Genomic DNA, 23,002 nt, shown 5'->3' on the forward strand with positions numbered 1-23,002 from the left:
TATTGATACTAATAAAAAATATATTGATACATAAAACAAAAATTCTTGTATGTATTTGTGCAGTGTTATATAGCCTTTTGAAATACACAGTACATTATCTGTACTCTATTCTCAATAACCAAGAAATGGACACAACTGTAGGGTCCATCAACTGATGAATAGTTAAAGAAAATGTGGTGCATATACACATGGTATGTTACTTCACCATTAGAAAAGATGAAATCCTGTCATTTGCAACCAATGAATGGAATTGGCTATCACTATGTTAATAAAATAAACCAGGTACAGAAAGACAAGAAACACATGATATCACTCAAGATGTAGAATCTGAAAAGCTGATTTCAGAAAGTGAGAGTTGAGCAAAAATCTAGAAGAAAGGATTTTTAATATTTTCATCATAAAAAATAATGTTTGAGGGGATAGATATGTTTAGACGAATTTAAATATTATTGATGTACCAAAACATATAACATTGCATAAATACATACAAGAATTTTAGTTTTATGTAACAGTTATCAATATATTTTAATTTAAAAAGATGTACAATTAAGAGAAGAAAGTGCCAGATGTTCTTCACACAAGAACAATATGGGGACTAATGGATTTCTACTTGTCATTTTTCCTCACTGTGAAGAAGAAACTATGAAACACATCACATGACACCTAGAGGTCACCTTGAAGAAGTGATAGAAATGGGAACAAATATCTTAGAAACTATTTTTTTAACCTAAAGAACCAATTATATTTTTTAAATTATTACATAGGCTAAAGTTACTATGTTGGACTTATTTTTACCTATTTTATTTACAATATTCCAAACAGCTTTTCTCTTCCCAAGGAGTAGTTAGGGTAGTTTGAAATGTCTCAGGGAATAACACCAAGGCTAGTTATGATATTGAGACTTCTTCTGACCAGAGGAAAAGCAATCTTCATGGAGTAGTGTGATGTCTTGAGAGATGTGCTTAGACATGAGGATGTGGAGCCAAGGAAACCTGGCTCTCAAGAAGAAATATGAGAGCATACTAGCTGATGGGCACTAAGAGGTAGATAAAGATACTTTGGTTTTGAATATGGAACAAAAAATGTATTGATATATTAAGAAGAAAAGGTCATCAGAGAGAAAATGGTTGATATAATGGAGAATAGGAATGATAATTAAAGGATGCAAGCATTCCTTGGAAATATCCCAGTTGGATAAACTGAGAGTCATGGTGAAGAAATTTTACTAAACCACAAGAAGGAGTAGCCATGAGGATCAAATCAAAATATCCAGGATTTTGAAATGAAATAAAAGAGAAATCTTGGGAATTTCTGCCTTTTATCTAAAATATTTAATCATTGAATTTTAATTATATTTTAAATAGATCTTCCAGGCATCTATTAACTTAGTTTTAACTAATTCTTCATAATTGAATTGATTAAACTTTTAAATATAACACACATATACAAAATTGAATAAACAAAAAAGCACATCTCAATCAAGTTTTATAAATCAACAAACCCAGGTAACTACCAATCAACCCAGTAATAGAATATTACCAGCACCCCAGAGATGCTCTTTTGACTTCTCCCAACCACAACCTCCCCCAAAGGTAAGCACTAATCTGGCTTTATACCACACATTCGTTTTGCATGTTTCTGAACTTTGTAAAACTTATGGACTCCTAAAATGCATACATTTTTCTGATTTCCATAAAACATATTTTTGAGATTTGTTTTGTGTGGCTATAATTTTTTCATTGGCTGCATATTATGCTGTTGTATGTGTATATACCCAATGTATTTATTCATTTTACCCTTGATTTGAATTTGGTAGTTTTTAGTTTGGGATGTTAAGAATAGTGCCATTATAAACATTTTTGCTCTTATTTTTTGTTTTGCACATCTGTACATTTCTGTTGGGTACAACACTTAAGACTAGAAATATAGGGTAAATTGGTTTTTTTTTTAACTGCCAAAATTTGTTGGGCCATTTTACTAGCATAGAGAAACAGTGACATCTGGTGCATAAAATAATGAATTTCAGGTCTTATTGTATATTTTAAAAATTTAAAGCAATCCATTCTTAAAGCAAATCTGAGGTGTTACAAGAATCCAAATGTAGAGCAAGTTTACAGCTCCTATCTTTATGGCTAAAATTAAAGTTTGTTCCCTTTAGAAATGAAGGAATGGTACAATTCTTGAAATAACAATATGGATCCAAGTAATTAAACAAGATCAATATTAACAAAAAATGCCATTTTGATGTGTAGTAATGATACTAACTTTAAATGCAAATCACTAGCTTTAAAGTTGCCAATAGTGAAAGACTTTAAGAATTTGCAAACTACAAAATTTGTTTTCTACACTAAACTTATGAAACCAAATGGAATCTGAAAAAAAATAAAATACAAATGTACACAACCAGAATGTTTATAAGGTAAAAAGAAAGTAAAACAAATTCACATGCTGGAGATTTTTTAGAATTCAACTAAGGGAGTTCTTTTTGACTTTTCCTTCTCTGCTGATGTGTCTAGACTTTTGAAAAATATAGTATTATATAATTAAGAAACATGTACGTGTGTGCATCCTACTTTGCCATGTTTGTATGTGATCTTCACTGTCAAAACATGGGTGGATGGGTTAGGTTAAGTATGTCCTTTGAGGCATTATCAAAATTCATGCCTACAGGTCTAGAAGAATAGCACAATGTTCTTCTTTTACATTATGAAGCTCCCAAATCAAGGTTTGTCACATTCAATAACTGTTCGAGCATTCAATCCACAAATGGTAATTGAACCTTTAATCTGCCACGCTTATTAGCTAGTGAAATTCTGGATGAAGTCCCCTTTTTCCTTTGTCCTCTCTTATCTTCTTCGCTTGCTTAGCTCTTTCTCTCCTTTGTCTCCCTTTAATATGGAATTAAACTGAGTACAGTTAAATGCTGACAAAATACTTGATCACAGCTGTTGAAGACACATGAGAGAACTGGAGGCGTTGAGGGAGCAGAAACAGAAGAAAAGCAAAGGAGGGAGCCATTGACTTTATTAAGGTTTGGATATATGTTGTCCCCTAAAAGCTCATGTGTGAAGCAATGCAAGAACGTTCATAGGTGAAATGATCACATTATGAGAGTTGTAACCTAATCAGTGGATCAATCCACTGATATGAATTAGCTGAAGGCAGGTAGGTTTATGGTTGGAAAAGGTAGGCCACTGAGAGCATGAATCTGAAGTATATATTTTGTCACGGATGAGCACAGCTTTATGCATCCTGTTGATATGCCCTGGGCTGCTTTCCTCTTCTACATCCTTCCTCCATGATGTGCTGCCTTATCTCCAGCGCAGAACAAGGAGTTGGCCATCTATAGATTGAAACCTCTGAATTGTGAGACCCAAATAAACATTTCCTCCTCTAAGTTGTTCTTGTCAGTTCTTTTGGACACAATTATTAAAAAAAAAACTGATTAAAACAACCCCTTTCTAATTGTGTCAGGAAAAAAGGAAGAAAGAACAAGGGAGTATAAAAATGAAAGTAGAATGAAGGGAAATTGGGGAAGATTTGGTTAATGTCTTTTATGAGATCATGTTCTGAAAGTGACATTGGAAATGGTATCTGGGTAACGTGAAGAAAGTTTGTGGTAGGAATTATTGATAATTAGAGAAAGTGGATACAACGAGAAGAAATATAGATTTTCAGTGCTCTGAGGATGATTATGGAAATATTTTATGCAGCTATGTGGCCCTGGAGATGAGGTGTTTTAAAGAGAGATTGCAGATAGATTTTTGTTTAGAATACTGACGATTGGCAATTAGGAGAAGACAAGATTATGGTAGCAATGAAGCAGAAGACCTGGGAAAATGAGAAAAGTTAAGGTTAGAGGGGAATGAGGAATGTAAGACTTCAAAGTCTTACATCTTGCAAAGATGTAAGGCAGAAGGAGAGTGGTAAAAATGAAGTGAACGTGAATGTAACTGAAAGTGAGGCATTCAGTAAAATCAGAGGCAAATACATAAGATGAGCATTGAGAGATAACCAGAATAATTTCAAAATCTAAGTAAGACCAAATTATTTTACAAACTCTTTAATAAATGAAAGACCATGATCAGAATGTTAATAGATGAGAGTAGTAGTGGTGAGAACCAAAAGCAAATGGTTGAAAGACAATAATAATATTCAAAAGGAAAATAATTGATTAATGAAACTATAAAATATTGTCTGGCTTTCACATTAATAAAATAACTAAATTGAAAAAAAAGAGAAACTATTTGTCTATGAAATTAGCAGAGATATGAAAAAATATTTGTCAAAGTGGTAATGATGCATACACTTTAATAGTGATCAAATATTTTTATCATTTTCTTTTCTCCTTGAGATGGGGTTTCACTAGATTTCTCAGGCTGGCTTCAAATTCCTGGACTCATGGTGTCCCCCTATCTCAGTCACCCAACTAGCTGGAACTATAGGCCTGGCTCATCTCTTCCTACTTCTCTATGCAGTGGTATGGTATCAAGAATCCACCACTGAGGTACACCTTCAGTCTCTCAAGCATTTTTTAAGACAATTTAATAACATTTTGAGTTATATTATAATAGAACTTAGAAGTGAAATTTGATAAACAATTCTAAAGTTATTTTTGAGGAGTAACTACAATAGGAAAATACATACTGTAAAGTATGGTAAAGGCTATTGGTAAAAATCTATTAAAGTTGTAGGGGATTAGAGGTGTAGCTCAATGGTAAAATATATGCTTAGCATGTGGGATGCCCTGGCATCAATCCCCAGCATAAAACAGATTGTATGTTTAAACCTTTTGACAGAGGAGTTCTACTTCTGGAACTCTAATCTACAATATCCATAGAAAAAATACAAAAGGTATATTTATAAGACTATTTATCATAACATCATAATAGTAAAATCCTGCAAGTGACTGGTCCTGAGGAAAACTGTGTAACGAAACACTATGCAAACACTTAAAAGAATGATATGTGATATGTAACATTGATGCAAAAGTTCCATAAGGCATATTGCAGCTTAAAAAAATAGTAATTCTGATGTATTAGTGAAAGAGTATTAGATTCACTCTCTGATAATAGCAATTATTAAGTCTTGGGAGAAATGTTAAAAACAGCATTTGTGGAAAGCAACCCAAATCAGACAGAAAATGGAGGCAACCTTGTGCAGATTGCAAAATCTGTATGGCTCTTTCTCTGAATTCTTAAAATTTTAGGTGTATGGGTGTACAGTCTATATCTGTTAACTCCCTGATTGTTGAACTCTTTTTGGGTTTGCGGTCCTTGCCAAAATCTAGGAATAAGTTCCAATTGGAAAGCCAAAGAAATAAGATTTACCTTCTTTGACTTTTTGCATTTTGTTTTGTTTTCTTTATGGCTGAGTCCTGTGCTGCTTATTGTTCACTGTTTGGAAACAGTTGTTTTCTGTAAATTTTACATTTTCTTTGATAGCAAGAGGTAATTCTAGACCATCTTATTCCCTCATGGATATCACTGGAAATCTCACCTGAAATTCTAGATCCAGCAAAAATATTTTTTGAAAATGAAAGGAAAATAATATGTCTTCAGAAAAATGAAAGCCAAGAGAATTGGTTGCCAGAAGAATATGCCTTTGTAAAGAAATGCTAAAGAAATGTCTTCAGACTGAGAAAATTGATACCAAATGATAATTCAGATATACTGGAAGGAAGGGAGAATACTGGAAATATTACCTACATGGACAAATATATTATCTTTTTTTTTCTTAAAACAAAAGTAAAAAGAATATATCATGAAGTCTGTAATGTCTACAAATATAATATGTGATGGTCCAATAGAGTATAGAAAAAGAAATTGAATTTTACTCCAGTTTTTAAAATTATTATTTTAAGATAGGATCTTGCTGGGTGCTCGGGCTGACCTGAACTCCTGGGTTCAAGTGATACTCCTGCCTCCTCCTCTTGAGTAGCAAGGACTACAGGTGAGTCCCACTGTGCTTGATTCATAGAGTTTTATATTATTCAACAAGTGGCATGCTAATTTAAGAAGACTTTGAATAATTCAGGGTGCATATTATAACCCACAGAGGAAACATGTTAAAAATCTCCCCCAACCTGCATTAACTGAACAGGCAGTAGAGGAGATAGTATGGGATATTAAACATTTTATTAACCCAAAGGGAGATAGAAGAACAAGAATAAAGGAACTAAAAGCAAATAGATATCAAAAAGCATTATGGTAGATTAAATTTTTGTTATATCAATGATTAAAATTCAAAGTTTATTAGACTGTGCAAATCTCAACTATTTGCCTTCTGCAAAAGATCCACTGTAAGGATATAATGACAAAGACTGACTGAACATTAAAAGATGGAAAAGATGCACCAGGCAAACACTAAGCAAATGAAAGCCGGTATGTTCTGTCAATGTCAGACAAAACTGACTTCAAGACCAGAGCATCACCAGACATAAAGAGGGTCATTTCATAATTGTAAAAGGGTCAATTCATCAAGAAGACACTGAAATCCTAATGTGAATATACTTAATAACCATACTTTAAACTACATGACGCAAAAGGTACAGAATTTAAAGGAAAAATAGATAAATCCACAAAGTTGGAGCTTTAAATATTTCTGAGTAGTTGATAAAACAAGTAGTCAAAATATCAGTACAAATTACCATAGACAATTTAAACAACACTATCAATCAAATTGATATAATTTACATTTACCCAATTCCATATCCAACAACTGTAAAATTCCTTGTAAGAGTACATGAGACATGTATGAAGATATATCACAGGGTGAATCATGAAACAAAATGTCAACAAATTTCAAAGCTCTGATGTCATATTCTCTGTCTACAAACAAATTAAACTAGAAATTGAAAAGTAGCAGAACAAACTGTATGGTATGATCCTGTGTAGGTTAAATGATATTAATCCAGCAAATCAACCACTATTCACTGAACATTTTTAACTCCCCAAATTCATTTAGTGGACGCTCTAATCTCCAAGAATCAGGAATGGGGCCTTTGGGAGGTGAGTAAGTCATGAGGGCAGAGCCTCATAAATTAACATCTTTATTAAAGATGCCCAAGAGAGACTCTCACTGCTCCCATCAGGCAAAGATCTCCACCTAGGAACAAGGAAGAGGGCTCTATCCAGAAACCAAATCTTCTGGTCCCTTGATATTGAACTTCTCAGTTTCCCAGAACTGAGAATCATATTTTCTGTTTATTATAAGCCAGTTAATATATGGTATTTTGTTATTGAAGTCTGAATAGACTAAGACACCACATTTTGCAGATACACTTGTTTCTCAATATCTGTAGGGGATTGGTTCCAGGGCCAACTCCCAAGGATCCCCAAATCTGTGCATGCTCAAATCCCTTATATAGAATTGGTATACTATTTGCATATAGCCTCTGCACATTCTCCCATATGTTTTAAATCATCTCTACATTATAATACCTAAAACAATATACTGCTGTGTAAATAACTAAACTATATTGTTTAGGAAAAATTTATAAGAAAATTTTGTACATTTTTAGTACAGATGCATTTTTAAAAAATATTTTCAATCTGCAGTTTGCTGAATCCACAGATGTGAAATCTTCAGATACGGAAGATTTACTGTATCCAAAAACATGTGTACCTACATAGAAAAAGAGCTGGAAGATTATAAATCAAAGATTACTTCTTAACAGTCAAATGGGCATGGAAAAGGGTACTAAAGAGAGACTTTCATGTTTTATATGTATGTAATTATTGTTCACTTATTTTTATTCAAACACTACTTATGTGTTTAGGGTAAATAAAATAAACCTTATAGAATAGATTTGTGAAGTGTCATGAAAATTTTTAAGTGAAAGAGTCATAAAGAAGGACTTGCCCTTGCCCCTATCAAAAAATTTTTAAGAATATATTATTTTTTAGATGTTGATGGACTTTTATTTTATTAATTTATTTATATGCAGTGTTGAGAATTGAACCCAGTGCCTCACATATGCTAGGTAAGTGGTCTACCACTGTGCTACAACCTCAGCCCCTCAAAAATTTTATATAACTGTGGTAATTAAAAACTTGTGGCAAAATTATAGGAAACAACAGATAGCTAAATAGAATAGAATACAGTCTAGTAATAGAGTCATTACATGTGAAGAAAGTTTAGGAGATAATAAAGGGAACATTTAAAATTGATGAGCAAAGGGTATAATATTTAATGAATGTTTTTTGAAAATTTGACCAAGTGCTTGGGAAAAATTAGACCCTGAGGTAGTCATGAGTGCTATCATATACTTTTAGCTCCAAGTTTTGAGGCACATGTAGAGCTATATTTCAACACCATCTTTGAATTTAGTGTGGCCTGTGACTTGCTTTGGCCAATGAGATGCAAGCATAAGTGACAGGGGTTACTTTCAGTTAGAAATAAAATATATCTGCTCTAGGTCACTGATGTGCAATACATCTTCTTTACTGCTGTTGCAGTGATAACAGAAATGGATATCGAGTTAAAGCCTGCATCAGAATGGCTTTTTGAGTAGCACAATAAACAGGATACTTCCTTCCCTCCTGCACTAGACAGAATTCTCAAGAAAAAAAAAAAAAGATTTTCCTTGGGGTTAAGCTACTAGATTTTTCCAGCACAGCATAACCTGATTAATACAAAATTCGGTATCTGGTGTTTTGGAGATATTCTAAAACAAACAAATCTTACTTTATGAGAGAGGGTGAAAATGAGGTGAAAAGATAATTATTATTGGAGGTTAACTTTGTCTATGCTTGGCAGTTGAAAAACTGTTGTAAAATTGTCCCTAATCATGTGATGGCTATGTGTCTATTTAACTTTTTATCCTGGGGGAAATGATTTCAAAACAGAATCAGAGTAACATTCTTTGGTTGTCATAGTCTTGCTGTGTCAAAACATTTCAAGGAGGTTGGTCCAGATAGAAATTACCACTTAATAAACCGGATTGAAAGATGCTATAAGAGAGAAAATTTATAAATTCATGGCTTTGTTGGATGGAAGAGGCAACTGTTTCTGCACCTCACATAGTTCAAAATAATCTTGACAAGGAATTTGAAAAACAGAGGCAGTTTTTTAAAAACTCCTGTTTATTTGAAATTACCAAAGACTGGAAATAACTCAAATGCTCCTCAGTTGGAGACTAGTTACACATACATGATCAAATGATTGATACATTAAACAACATAAAAGAATTTAGTCTCAAAAGTCTATCGACTCTGTTATTCCACTTATATGTATTATTTGCAAAGACAAAAGTATAGGGACAGAAAACAAATCAGAGATTGTTGGGAGCTGGGCATAAATGCAGAAATGTTTGAGCAGTGATTAAATTGTTATTTATTTTTATTGTGGTGGTTTACATGACAGTATACATTTGTCTAAACCCCTGGTACTACACACTAAAATAAAAGTAAATCTGGACATGTTTGTGAGCCCAGGAGGAGTCCCGTTTTAATGATTAAACAATTGAGCAAGAATGAAAGGTATTTGATGGTAGTAGAGAAGGTGGGAGAAATCAGCTTTGCTAAGGAGACAATTTTTTCCTCAGAGATAAAAATAAAAGTGAGCAATTATTGGGTACCTATGATACAGCAACTAGAACCAATCTATTAGGCATACATAAAGTATATCTTTTGAAAGAGAGATAGTGATAATTCTTACAGCATCCTGTGGGAAAAGCATTATTATTTCCATTATAATGAAACTGAAGATGGAAGAGATGAAATCATTTGTACAAGTTTGCTTAGCTAGTAAGAAAGAGAGTTGACTAGATCTGTGTGACTGTCCATCCAAGGCTTCTGCTTCTATGTAATGCAGAAAATAGATTCTGATGTTAAAGATTGTTAGGTAGAAAAGGAATGGAGGGAATTATATAATCAGGAGACTGTGTTATGGCAAGGTTATAAGATCGGACTGTGGAGGGAAAAATGGTGGACCATAGGATTCCAGAACATTGTAGTAGCTTCTCAAGAATAAATTGAAACAGTAGTTTTGTAGGGGCAAACTGAGATAGAAAGATGGTAGAAAAAGGCCAGAGAAAGGGCACTGAGAAAGATACAATGAATTGACAAAATGTATAAACTAGAGAGAACTCTGAGCAAACATATACTGTTGAAAATATAAGCCAGTAGCAAACTCTATAAACTAGCAATCAGGAGAAAAGTAACATAAGGTTGCAGCAATGGCTGTGTTGTCACTCAGTGGAGAAGGGTAAACTCCCCTTCAACATGCCAAAAGACATAATCGCACCAACTTTAAGAAAAGCAGATGCTGACCAACAAATTTGCAATCTGTGCAGAAGATAAACTCAGAAACATGAGCTAAGCCTGCTCAGAAGGAAGTCCTGGTGTTCTCTAGAGGGAAAGAGCTCTTGTATACCCCAGCAAAGGTGGTTGGAGCAGAGAAGCAGTGATAATTTAGAGACTCTTTGGATTTCCCAGTGGCAGACCAGGATCCTTTCAGTTTCCCTTTTTTCTTAAGATTTTGCTAGTTTTTTATTTTTCTCTATTTTTTTAATTCTTATTTTCTTGCCCTGTTTATAGTACACTTGCCATTTGAAAACCAAAATCTAAACAGACAATTAGACTCTGTTTTAATTTATTCTTGAGAAGTACTACTTTTCACTTGTCAGTAGAAGACCATACTGTGAGAACCCTGTGCATAGAAGTGACTCTATAACATATACTAAAAACACAGACTAAGGAGAAGCACAAGGTGATTTGGTTGATCAATCTGCAGAGAAAGGAAGAAGAAAGATCATTTTCATTTAAAATTGATGGTCTGATCTTTGGGATAAGGAGCCTGGCTGCCAGGGGGGTAGGTGACTGGGACAGATCAAGGAGAGGCAGAAATTGGAGACCCCTTGTGCACACACCTACACACCTCCCCCAAGCACCACCAGAGGAGGCCAGGTAAGGAGGGGAAGGAGTTCAGTATCAAACTCCCTTAAAAAGTTTGGTCAGTTTGGATCAGAGCTAAGAACAATAAGCAACATGATATTTTTATCACCCAAACTTTTTCATAGTTGGGAGATTCCAAAGTTGAGACCATAGAAGGAAAGTTCTCTGGGCTGGGGTTGTAGCTCAGTTGGTAGAGTGTTTACCTTACATGTGTGAGGCACTGGGTTCAATCCTTAGCACCAAATTAAAATAAAAAAAAAAAAAAGAAAATTCTCTATTTTAAAAACCTCAGCAAGCAGAAAGCCAAATAGTTATTGCATTAACTGATTGACATTAAGTGATAGCTAGTGTTTTCAAGAATATGTGTTTGTTCACAGTTCTCTATACTTTTATATATTTTGTCAATTAATTGTATTCTTTTCAGAGCCCTTTCTCTCCCTTTCATCTTCATTATCTCCCTTTCATACTCTTTCATCTATTTATTCTCCTGAATTTAACTTCTATCTCCCTTCCCTTCCAAACTATTTTTATTTTACTCTTTTTTTCTGATTTCTTTTATTTACTTTTTTATTTACTTATTTGTTTTTAATCTTGTCTTCCAACTCAATTTAGTATATTATCATTACTGGTTATTTTTTCAGCCTATTCTAAACTAATTCTTACTCACATTTCTCCTTGGTTAATAGAGTTGTAGACACCATTAGTAATAATATTTGTAGCATATCTTGATATATAGTTTGCCTTAAGTTGCCATTGCTACTTGAGGTTAAGCTCTCCTTTGAAAAAGATATTAGGCATTGAAATTAACCCTTTATTACGCTGGTGGAATGTGTTGAAGCTCATACCCTCAGCACAGGACTTACTGAAAAGATATAACTTACTCACTAGGAATACATTAGATGCACAAATAGGAACTCAGGAAACGTGAGGAAAAGGTTAACAAGATACCTACAAAAATTTATAATCCCCCAATAACAGAAAATAGATATTGATAGATATTAATATGGATAACATCTCAGAAAAAGAACAAAAATCTGATTGTTAAAATGAACAACAATGGGGCTGGGGTGTAGCTCAGCGGTAGAGCATTTGCCTTGTAAGCATGAGGTACTGGGTTCAATTCTTAGTGCCACATAAAAAATAAACAAAAATAAAGATTTTTTTAAAAAAATGAACAACGAACTAAAGAAGATTTATGGTGTGAATTAAGAGGGAAAACACAGAATGTGAAAGGACATTTCAACAAAGAGTTAGAGTTCTAAAAAACAACCAAACAGAACCCCAGAAAATGAGAGACACAAAACATCATATAACAAATTCAGCTGAAGGTCTCAAATTAGATCATGTAAGGGACAACATTTTTGGTCTTGAAGACAAAGTTTATGAACTTGAACATTTAGTCAGCAATAAAGCAAAAAAACATCAATCATGATCAGAGTAGACAAGAATTCTGGGAAAACATTAGGTGACCAAACTTAAGAAGCATTGCAGTCAAAGAGGAAATTGAGATACAAGCTAATGCTATTTATAGTCTTTTAAGAAACATAATAGCAGAAACATTTTTGAACCATAGTTTCGAAATTAACATCCACATACAGGATCTTATAGAACCCCTATAGAAAAAATCAAAAAAGAACCTTCCCATGACACATTATAAATAAAATGTGTACACAGAGAATGAAGATAGACTTTTATGACCTCAAGAGAAAAACATGAGGTCACATTTAGAGGTAAAACGTTAGGATTGACTTCTGATTTCTTAGCAAAAACTCTAAAATCCAGGAGGGCTTTGAAGGAGATATTCTAAATTCTGAGAAATGACTACCAAGAAAGTTGTTATAAAAAGTATAGCTTTTAATGGGTGTGGTGATACATGCCTGTAATCCCAGTGGCTTGGGAGGCTGGGGCAAAAAGATTGTGATTTCAAAGCCAGCCTCAGCAACAGTGGGGTGCTAAGCAGTGAGTGCCCCTGAGTTCAATCCCCAGTACCCTCTCCATCACAAAAAGAACAGTTCTAGCTCCTCTCTGGTGTCTTATATGCAATGTGATCTCTCCTTACTTCTTGCACATACTTGCATCCACCCTATTGTGATGCACATGGAAAGTTATCACCAGATGCTGAATAGAAAGGGCTACCCAATCTTGAATTTTCAACTTCCAAAACTACTTGAATTTGTTCTGTGTGCAATGATGCAGAGGACGAAATGGGGATCTGGCCTCAGGCATGCCTGAATTTGCATTCTAGCTTCTTAAAAATAACCCCAATATGCTAATTCTAGAGTCTCAGAAGTCTAAAATCAAGGTATGAATTGATTGGATGTCCGCCTAAAATGAAGATATGATGGCTAGAACTTTAGCAACTACATTGCACGGAAACTACATATTATAGTGGCAGGGCAGAAAGTTTAAAGGATCCTTGGTTCCCTGATGACTGAAGTATAAAGCTGTCATATCAGACTTAGACTCCCTACCTTTTGCATTTGTCTTAAGTGGAGAGAAATAATACTCGTTTTATTTATTTCCTAAAAAAAAAAAAAAAAAAGGAAAACAACTACCACTGAACATTGCAAAGCTGTCCTTCAGAATCAAATAAAAAATAAAACCTCTCCAAGATAAGCATAAACTTAAAGAATTCATTATTATCAAACCAGTATTACAGAAAATATTTTAAAAAATACTACACAAATAAAAACTTAAACAGAAATGCCTGAGCTCAAGAAAGGATGAATCTAATTAGAAGAGTGTTTAGGCAAATGATAATTAGGACTAAATTGAACATTAGAAATAAATCAAAATGCAGGAAATAAAAGACAACTCTCTATAACAATACTGAATGTGAATGCTGTCACCTTTTAAATTAAAGGATACAGATTAGTGGAGTGAATTTTTAAAAAAATCAAAACCCTACTGTGCATTGTTTGCAATACACACACATGGAGATTGAAAAATACACATTTTAAGGCAGAATGGATCATACAAGAAATGAGCACAAAAGTTTAAAAATGTCTCCTAGAGTCAAATGAGAATAGAGATGAAGTAAAGTCTCCGGGACACTATAAAAGTGGTTTGAGAAGAATAGTTGATAGCGTTGAGTGCCCATATAAAAATAAATTCAGAAAGATTTAAATAAAAAACCTAATAATGCATATCAAGGACCTAGAAAAAAGGAACAAACTGATTTCCAAAACAATAAATAATTAAAATCAGAGCCCAAGATGATGAAATAAAAAATAAAAAAATACAAAGGATTAAGGAAACAAAGAATTGGCTCTTCAAAATATTAAACAAGACTGATAAACCCTCAGCCTAACTAACCAAAAGAAAGAGATGACCCAAACAACAGTAAGTGTTGGTGAAGATGTGGGGAAAGAGGTATACTCATACACTGCTGGTGGGGCTGCAAATTGGTACAGCCAATATCGAAAGCATTATGGAGATTTCTTGGAAAAATGGGAATAGAACCACCATTTGACCCAGCTATTCCTCTCCTTGGTCTATACCCAAAGGACTTAAAAACAGCATACTACAGGGACAGAGCCACATCAATGTTTATAGCAGCACAATTCACAATAGCTAAACAGTGGGACCGATCTAGATGCCCTTCAATAGATTAATGGATAAAAAAATGTGGCATATATACACAATGGAATATTATTCAGCAATAAAAGAGAACAAAATCATGGCATTTGCAGGTAAATGGATGGAGTGAGAGAAGATAATGCTAAGTGAAGTTATCCAATCCCTAAAACCCAAATGCCGAATATTTTCTCTGACATAAAGAGGCTGATTCATAGTGGGGTAGGAAGGGGGAGCATGGGAGGAATAGATGGACTTTAGGTAGGGAAGAGTAGAGGAAGGGTAAGGGAGTGGGTATGGGGTTAGAAATGATGGTGGAAAGGGATGGACATTATTATCCAAAGTACATGTATAAAGATATGAATTGGTGTGAATATACTTTGTATACAGAGAGATGAAAAATTGTGCTCTATATGTGTAATAAGAATTACAATGAATTCCACTATCATATATAAATTAAAAGAGAGATGACTAAGATTAATAAAATTAGAGATGAAAAAGGAGATCGCAGGCATCTTTGAAATCTAAAGAATCATTATGGACTTTTTTTAAAAAAAAACTTTTATTCTAATAAATTGGAAAATCCAGAACAAATGGTCAAATTTCTAGACACATACAACCTACCAAAGTTGAACCAAGAGCATATAGCAAACCTAAACAGATTATTAAAAACTGATGAGATTGAAGCAGTAGTAACAAGCTTTCCAACAAAGAAAAGACCATATCCAGTTGGATTCTCAACTGAGTTTTACCAGACCTTTAAAGAAGTATTAATTTCAGTGGTCTTCAACTTATTCCAGAAAAAAGAAAGAGGGGGAATACCAAAAAGTGCCGAAAAAATTTTATAGTTTCACAAGTGTGAAAATCCTCACAGAAGTATAATTAAAGAGTTTGCCCAAGGTTAAGGGCAACGATATAGGATGGCAAAATAATAATGAACAGGCCACAATGTGAAGCCAAATCTGCTTTTTCCTTTAGAGACAAGAAGAAGGAACGTGACCCAGAAACGAGTAAGCACTGTAGCAATGGAGGAATTCCTGCCCCACGGGAGCCGTGGCCACAAGTAGAAGTAAAAGTAAAGATTAAAACTTCTTTTAAGTACTAGAGATGTTGCTTAGTGATCAAATAATTGACTAGCATATGATACTGAGCTTGATCTCCAGGGCAAGGCAAGGCTTCAGTAGAAAAGGAAAAATGAAGAAAGTTGTGATGATTTTGACATTGTGTGTTCTAGTCTTATCTTTACTGTATTTATTTGACTACTATTCAAAAATTCTTCTAAAGATGCAAGAGACCCATGATAGTATTCATTGAGAGTGGATTACTGGAAGAATGTACAGTTTGAGAATCTCATTTGTTTTGGATATATTTTTTCTGCATTTGAAACAATAATTCTACTTTGTATCACATCGAGGGATAGCTGGGTATAACCCAAAAATATCATGCAAGAAAACTGATCTGTTCAAATTAGAAGTACACAGGTCCCTTCAGGTATTTTAAGCACTTAAAATATACTGCTAGACATAAAATCTGATGATATATAGGGGAATATGATTGTGCTATTCATAATGTACAGATAGTAAGTATGCTACTTAATATTAAGAAAATCATATAGAGAATCTCAGAAAGATTTTTTTTTTATTTTTCTGGCTGTTACAATACACATTTTTCCTCTCAGGGATACAAATATGTAGCATTGTATAGTTCACAAAATAAACATATTCTGCCATTTAATTGAAATTGAGTATTTTTTAAGAATTTCTGAGTATTGATTCTTTTTTTAAAAAAATTTTGTTCTAATTAGTTATACGTGACAGTAAAATGCATTTTGACACATTATTGCCGCAGTCTGGCTGGGCACAAAATAACCGAGCCACCACACCGCCTTGTAGATTCAAACAGCAACTCTTTATTCTCGAACTGTCACCGGCACTCTAAACGCACGTTCTGGGGAAAAATCCACCAGCACTCTACATCCCAAATACTCTCTGAATCCCGTGAGAACTCAACAGGAACTCAAGGAGCGGGCGGGCGGGTGCCTGAGGCAGCAGGATACGCCCTATTCCCAGCAGGGTCCACCTTAAACCTGGAACCGCCCTAAACCCAAGGAGCAGGCACTTGAGGCAGCAGGATACTCCCTATTCCCAGCAGGATACACCCTAAACCTGGACCCACCCTAATCCAGCAGGATCCTCCCTAAACCCGGATCCACCCTGGTCCTTGAGCAGGGTCACCTTTCTCAAACATTCATGCAGTGTCACTGCAAATGACCTGGGTCCAAGGCAAGCCCATTTCCACAATGGAGAGTCCTTCCTCTAAGCAACATGGGGTAGGCTGACAAAGAAATTGCCATGCGTCATTCCTACTTGGATATGGCTCTCAGCACATTATGAGTATAGATTCTCATTCTTCTGGTGGTACATGATGTAGAATTACACTGGTCACATAGTCATATATGCACACAGGGTAATAATGTCTGATTTATTCTACTATCCTTTCTATACCCATACTCTTTCCCCTCCATCACTCCCCTCTGTTTAATCTAAAGTAACTATTCTTCCCTATTTCCCCACCCCTCTTATTGTTGAATGGGCATGTACATATCAGAGAAAATATTTGCCCTTTGGTTCTTAGGGATTGGCTTATTTTGCTTAGCATGATATTCTCCAGCTCCATCCATTTACCTGCAAAAGCCATAATTTTATTCTTCTTTAAGGTTGAGTAATATTCCATAATCTCTTTATCCATTCATCTGTTGAAGGGCACTTAGGTTGGTTTCATAGCTTAGCTATTGTGAATTGAGCTGCTATAAATATTGAAGTGGCTGAGTCACTGTAGTATGCTGATTTTAAGTCTTTTGCATATAAACCAAGGTGTAGGATAACTGGGTCAAATGGTGGTTCTATTCCAAGTTTTCAGAGAAATCTCGGTGGTGCTTTTCAGAGTGGTTGCACCAATTTACAGTCTTACCAGGAATGTACGAGTGTATCTTTTCCCCCACATCCTCACCAACATTTATTGTTGCTTGTGTTTTAGACAATTGCCATTCTGACTGGTGTGAGATGCAATCTCAGGGTAGTTTTGATTTGCATTTCTCTAATTATTAGTGATGTTGAACAATTTTTAAGTATTTCATGTTTGATTGTATTTCTTCTTCTGTGAAGTGTTTATTCAGTTCCTTAGCTCATATATTGATTGGATTATTTGTTCTTTTGGTGTTAAGTTTTTTGAGTTCTTTATATATCCTAGAGATTAACTTTCTATCTGAGGTGTTTGTAGTTAAGATTTTCTCCTATTCTGATTCTTTTATTTGCTGAGAAGCAGCTTTTTAATTTGATTCTTGATTTTACTTCTTGTGTTCTCGGAGTCTTGTTAATGAAGTCAGTTCTTAAGCTGACAAGGTAAAGATTTGAGCCTACTTTTTCTTATATTAAGTGCAGAGTCTCTGTTCTAGTGCCTGAATCTTTGATCCACTTTTTAGTTGATTTTTGTGCAGGGTGAGAGATAGGATTTTAATTTGATTTTGCTACATATGGATTTCCAGTTTTCCCAGCACTATCTGTTTAAGAGGCTATCTTTTATCCAATGTATGTTTTTGGTATCTTTGTCTAGTATGAGATAACTATTTTTATGTAGGTTTGTCTCTGTTTTCTATTCTGTACTATCTGTACAGATACTGTACGTATTTGTTTTGATGCCATACTCTGTTGTTTTTGTTACTATGGCTCTGTAGTATAATTTAAGTTCTGGTATTGTGATGCCTCCTGCTTCACTTTTCTTGCTAAGGATTGCTTTGGTTCTTCTGGGTCTCTTATTTTTCCAGATGAATCTCATGATTGCTTTTTCTATTTCTATGAATAATATCATTGGGACTTTAATAGGAATTGCATTAAATCTGTATAACGTTTTCAGTAGTATGGCCATTTTGACAAGGTTAATTCTGCCTATCCAAGAGCATGAGATATCCTTCCATCTTTTAAGGTCTTCTTCAATTTCTTTCTTTAGTGTTCTGTAGTTTTCTTTGTAGAGATTTTTTACCTCTTTTGTTAAATTGATTCCAAAATAGTTTATTTTATTTTTTGAAGCTATTGTGAATGGGATAGTTTTTCTAATTTCTCTTTCAGTGGATTCATCACTGATGTATAGGAACAAATTTAGACACTCTTTTATTTTGCAAAATCCAATTCTTATCCATTTCCAGGGTCCCATTAATTTCTGTGTTCTGTTTATAAAGAATATGTTATTGAAATGATTACAATATATTTCTGTGGGCAGGAGAGTAATTTGAATTACAGAATAGAATTATAATTTGCAGATGATTGTCATACTTGTCTCTAATATATTGATTAACCTTCATTTCACATAGCATCTCTAGGACCTCAGAAAGATAAGAAAAGGAAAAAAAAAAAACCCAAATAGCTTATTTTCTCTTAGTATCTATCATTCTTCTAAAAATATTTGTATTGCATTTACATATTCCTTTATCATTCCTTTCTGATACTGTTCCTTCAAAACAACAAAACTGAAAATATAAAGCCTCTGTGAATAATAATATGAAAAATTGTTTTAACATACTATTGCATACATTTGATATTTGTTAGCTTTTGAGAAAACATAGTGTACTGGGAAGAATAAGTTAGTAGTTGGAAGATGGAGTTCTGATATTACTATCTTCAGGATTCCACTGACCTACTTTTTTAACCTTGATTTCTCTTAAAAAATAAAAATCTTACATTTTTGAAGTAATATTAAAATAAATGAAATTTTGGATGTATAAGTAGAAGCCTTAAGTTATATAAAAAATTCTTGAAAATTATGGGATCTCTGACCTGGAACGTGTTATGGAGAAGACAAACTATCAGTCTTGGATGGTATTGAGAGGTTTTAAGAGAATGTGTAAATCTGGTAGTCTCTAGAGTTTTCTCCAGATCTATAGTATGTATCCCCAATGTAGTAGGTGAAATATAGCTTCATATATGAATGCTTGTTCTTACAGGTTCATGGAATTTTACTGCATTGCTATTACTTTACATGTGTGCCATAACATTGCAAATGTAGAACAAAATCTGTAATCAGATTACCTATTCAACTTTTATAAGAAATTCATCTAAATTGAGCTGAAATGGGTAGCAGAAAATTAGCATTTAATGTATTATAGCTGATGTATATTGGTTAGAAGCAGAGCCCTATGATCATAGTTAAATTTTCCAAACAGAGATAACTAATGAAATGTGTGTGTGGGGAGGGGGGCACCTTTAGACATAAAAGGTTTTTCCTTTACCCAGGAATGATAATGACAACACTACTGCTCTTTTACAGTCTCCCTGGGAGTTTTTTTCACCAAGGCAGTTACAGAAGAATGAAAGCTTCGTGCTTTGGGAAGGCTGAATTTTTATGTCTGGAGCTCTACCATTAGGTAGCACTGTTAAGGCACAGCTCTCTCCTAAGGGAATCTTTTCCTGCTTCGTAGCAACCCTGTTTATTCTGCTTACAGCTGCTCTGCTCTCCTGTACTCCATGCAGACCAACCTCATTAAAACTGGGTATTAGTGGTTTCAATGGAAAGTGCAGCATTATTGGGTTAACCATTTATTTTTTACTTATTTAAAAAAGAAAATATACTTCTGACTTCTAGAAAAAGGAGTTTATCTGGATATCTCTATGAATGAACTGTCATAAAACAGTACTGATAGGATTTTCACAGCATGAATGTTTAAAATGTATAAATGTGGTGCTTACTTCCTGGAGGCCATAATGTGAAAAGTCCATTGTACAAACTACATTCTCATTTACCTGTATTCCAACAACATCAGGACCCAAAAAGGGCTTAACGAATATGATGATTCTGCACTCTATTCAATTTTCAAGTATGTACTTTTTTTCCCCTCTTTTCTTTTTTAGTTATTCAGGATCTCAAATATAAAATACCATATTGACTTTCTTCAGTGAAATGTCAAAGGGAATTTCATTTAATGGAATGCTAGTTCTTTTCCTTTATGGTTTGGTAAGGCAATTGCACCTGATCTTTTTCTGCCCCAAATCTGAGCTTTTTATGGAAGCCCAGGCTCATAGATACTAAAAATATGTATGCATCTCTTATTATCATGAAAATGACTTCTTAGTTACATATATATTCTAGATGCTTTTTAAATTAATGGGATAGTTCAAACATGTCCCATAAATCCACATTAGCACCAAACTACTTTTGTTGAGCCAACCAGCTGTTGGACAAACTCACAAGGGGATCTGAATGGTATAAGCCACGCCATGGTTCTCTCTTGAGTAAATAGAGAGAGATAGAAGAAAATTTCCCTTCTTTAGTAGAATAGTTATGAAGTATTGACTAATCTTATTGTGTAAATCCTGTAGACAGTTTTCCCTACAGAGTTTCACAAATTTCCAGATGGAAAGATGAGTATCCTTGCTGAAATAGTACTAGTCTTCCTCATCTAGGAAGGAAAACAAAATAGGAGATATGGATCTTTTCTAACACTGGACTAAAGTCTGGAAAATGCAAGCTTTTGCACAGGAAAAATACAGGTATAAATAAGTTTTCCAGATACCTTTGAGACTGACAAACTGCTGGAGTGATATGTGCTAATACCTTTCTACACATAGTGTGGTCCTTGATACTAGCAAAAATTACACATCTGTGAGCTTAACAAAAATGCTCAATTCACCCCATCCCATATGTACTGAATTAGAACAGGTGACTCACATGCACATAAAAATTTGAGAGGTCTACAGATGCAGACACAGCTGCATCTCCCTTCAAATGTGATATTATCACCATTAAGGTAGATTAACAGCTGGACCCAAATCCCTCTGAGAAAATAAAATTCTTAGTAATGGTGGCTCTTCACCAAATACTGCTAGGGAAAACTGAGAATGTTAGTGTGTGTATGATATTGAGAAACATGATGTTTGAGCTAAAAATGTTAGTAGATAACTTTGAAACTAGATATGAATGAAAACAATGTAATAGAAAATTGTGAGGTAAAAAATGATCAGTTTTAAAAGACTTGAACTAGTATACTCAAAGATTATGGGGAAGAAATGTCTTAAAACAAAAGAAAAAACACAAAGAAATGGAAATAATGAGAAGAAATCATAAAATATAATAAATTCAGGAATGTGAACTTTCAAATAATGTGGACTCTTGAGGAAGAGAAAGAAATTGAAGGAAACGGGGAGATAATTTCACAAGCAAGAGATGAAAATGTTATATTCTAAAGATAAATTATACTCCATACATTGAAAGGGTTTAGGAAATTCCACCAGGCCAGAGAACAAAAGATAGATCATACATAGTATTATAAATTCCTCAACTCTAAGAATAAAGAGAACATTTTCTAAACTACAGATGGAAAGAAAAAAAAAAATGTTTACCAAGTAAAATAAATCAGATTGATACTAATCTATTCATTAGCAGGCATCTGGTAGACCTATTGATACAGCCATGCGAAAGCACAGGATTGAAATTCAGCATAGATATATTCTGACACCTTGTGTGAAGACAATGACTCAAAGAGGACACCATCTGTTATAGTTTGGATCTAGAATGTCCTCCAAAGTCTTATGTATTGACTTATTCTGCAGTGCAGCAATGTTCAGAGGTAAAGGAATTGATTGGATCACGAGGGCTCTGATGTCATTGATGGATTAATACATTGAAGGATTTATTATTCTCTGAATGTATTATTAAGAGATGGTGGACACTGTAGAAGTTGGATCCTAGTAGGAGAATGTAGGTTCTTGGAGGCATGGTCTCAGTTTCTATATATTGTCTCTAGCCCATTCCTCTTTGTTTCTCAGCTGCTATGAGGTTACTTTCCTCTGCCATAATCCTTTCAGCCATGATGTTCTGCCTCACTGCAGGCCTAGAAACAACACAGCCAGTTGACCATAGACTGACCTCTAAAAACCTCTTATCTCAGTTGTTTTTCTCAAGTATTTTGTCACTGTGATGAAAAGCTGACTAGCACACCATCTAAACAAGAATAATCAGAAGAAAACCTCTGTGGTAAAGGACAATAAAGAAGAAATAGCTGTGAGTCCATGGATGGATAAAAAGATGGATGAATACATAGATAAGATAGATTTTTCTCTAAATCGAATGCATATTTCTAGGAAAACTTCATAACTGTCTGAGAATGAAGGCATCAAACCATTTCAGTAATATCTGGAAGTAGTCAGTGAGGGATATGTATTGAGAAGTAAAAGCATTCTAAATTTTCTTGTTATTGATATGGAAGAAGGAAGCACTTGGGGAATATGGCATCTCTTTGAGGGGAATAATTTTTATCTTGTTTTCATATTTTTAGGCAGACATACTGATAGTATGATTGTTTTAAATAATACAGTGCTGGTAATCAATGAATATAAAAAAGTGAAACAAAAATTTAAATAAGCAAAAAATATTAAAGAAAAAATTAATGTAAAAACTAGAAAGCATAAGCATAAAGACAATTAATTAGAAAAAATAGTAAAGTACGCAGGAAATAAAGTAAGTAAAAAGGATAAAATTAA

The sequence above is a fragment of the Marmota flaviventris genome, chromosome 8 (assembly GCF_047511675.1).
Source record: "Marmota flaviventris isolate mMarFla1 chromosome 8, mMarFla1.hap1, whole genome shotgun sequence".
Classification (NCBI taxonomy): domain Eukaryota; kingdom Metazoa; phylum Chordata; class Mammalia; order Rodentia; family Sciuridae; genus Marmota; species Marmota flaviventris.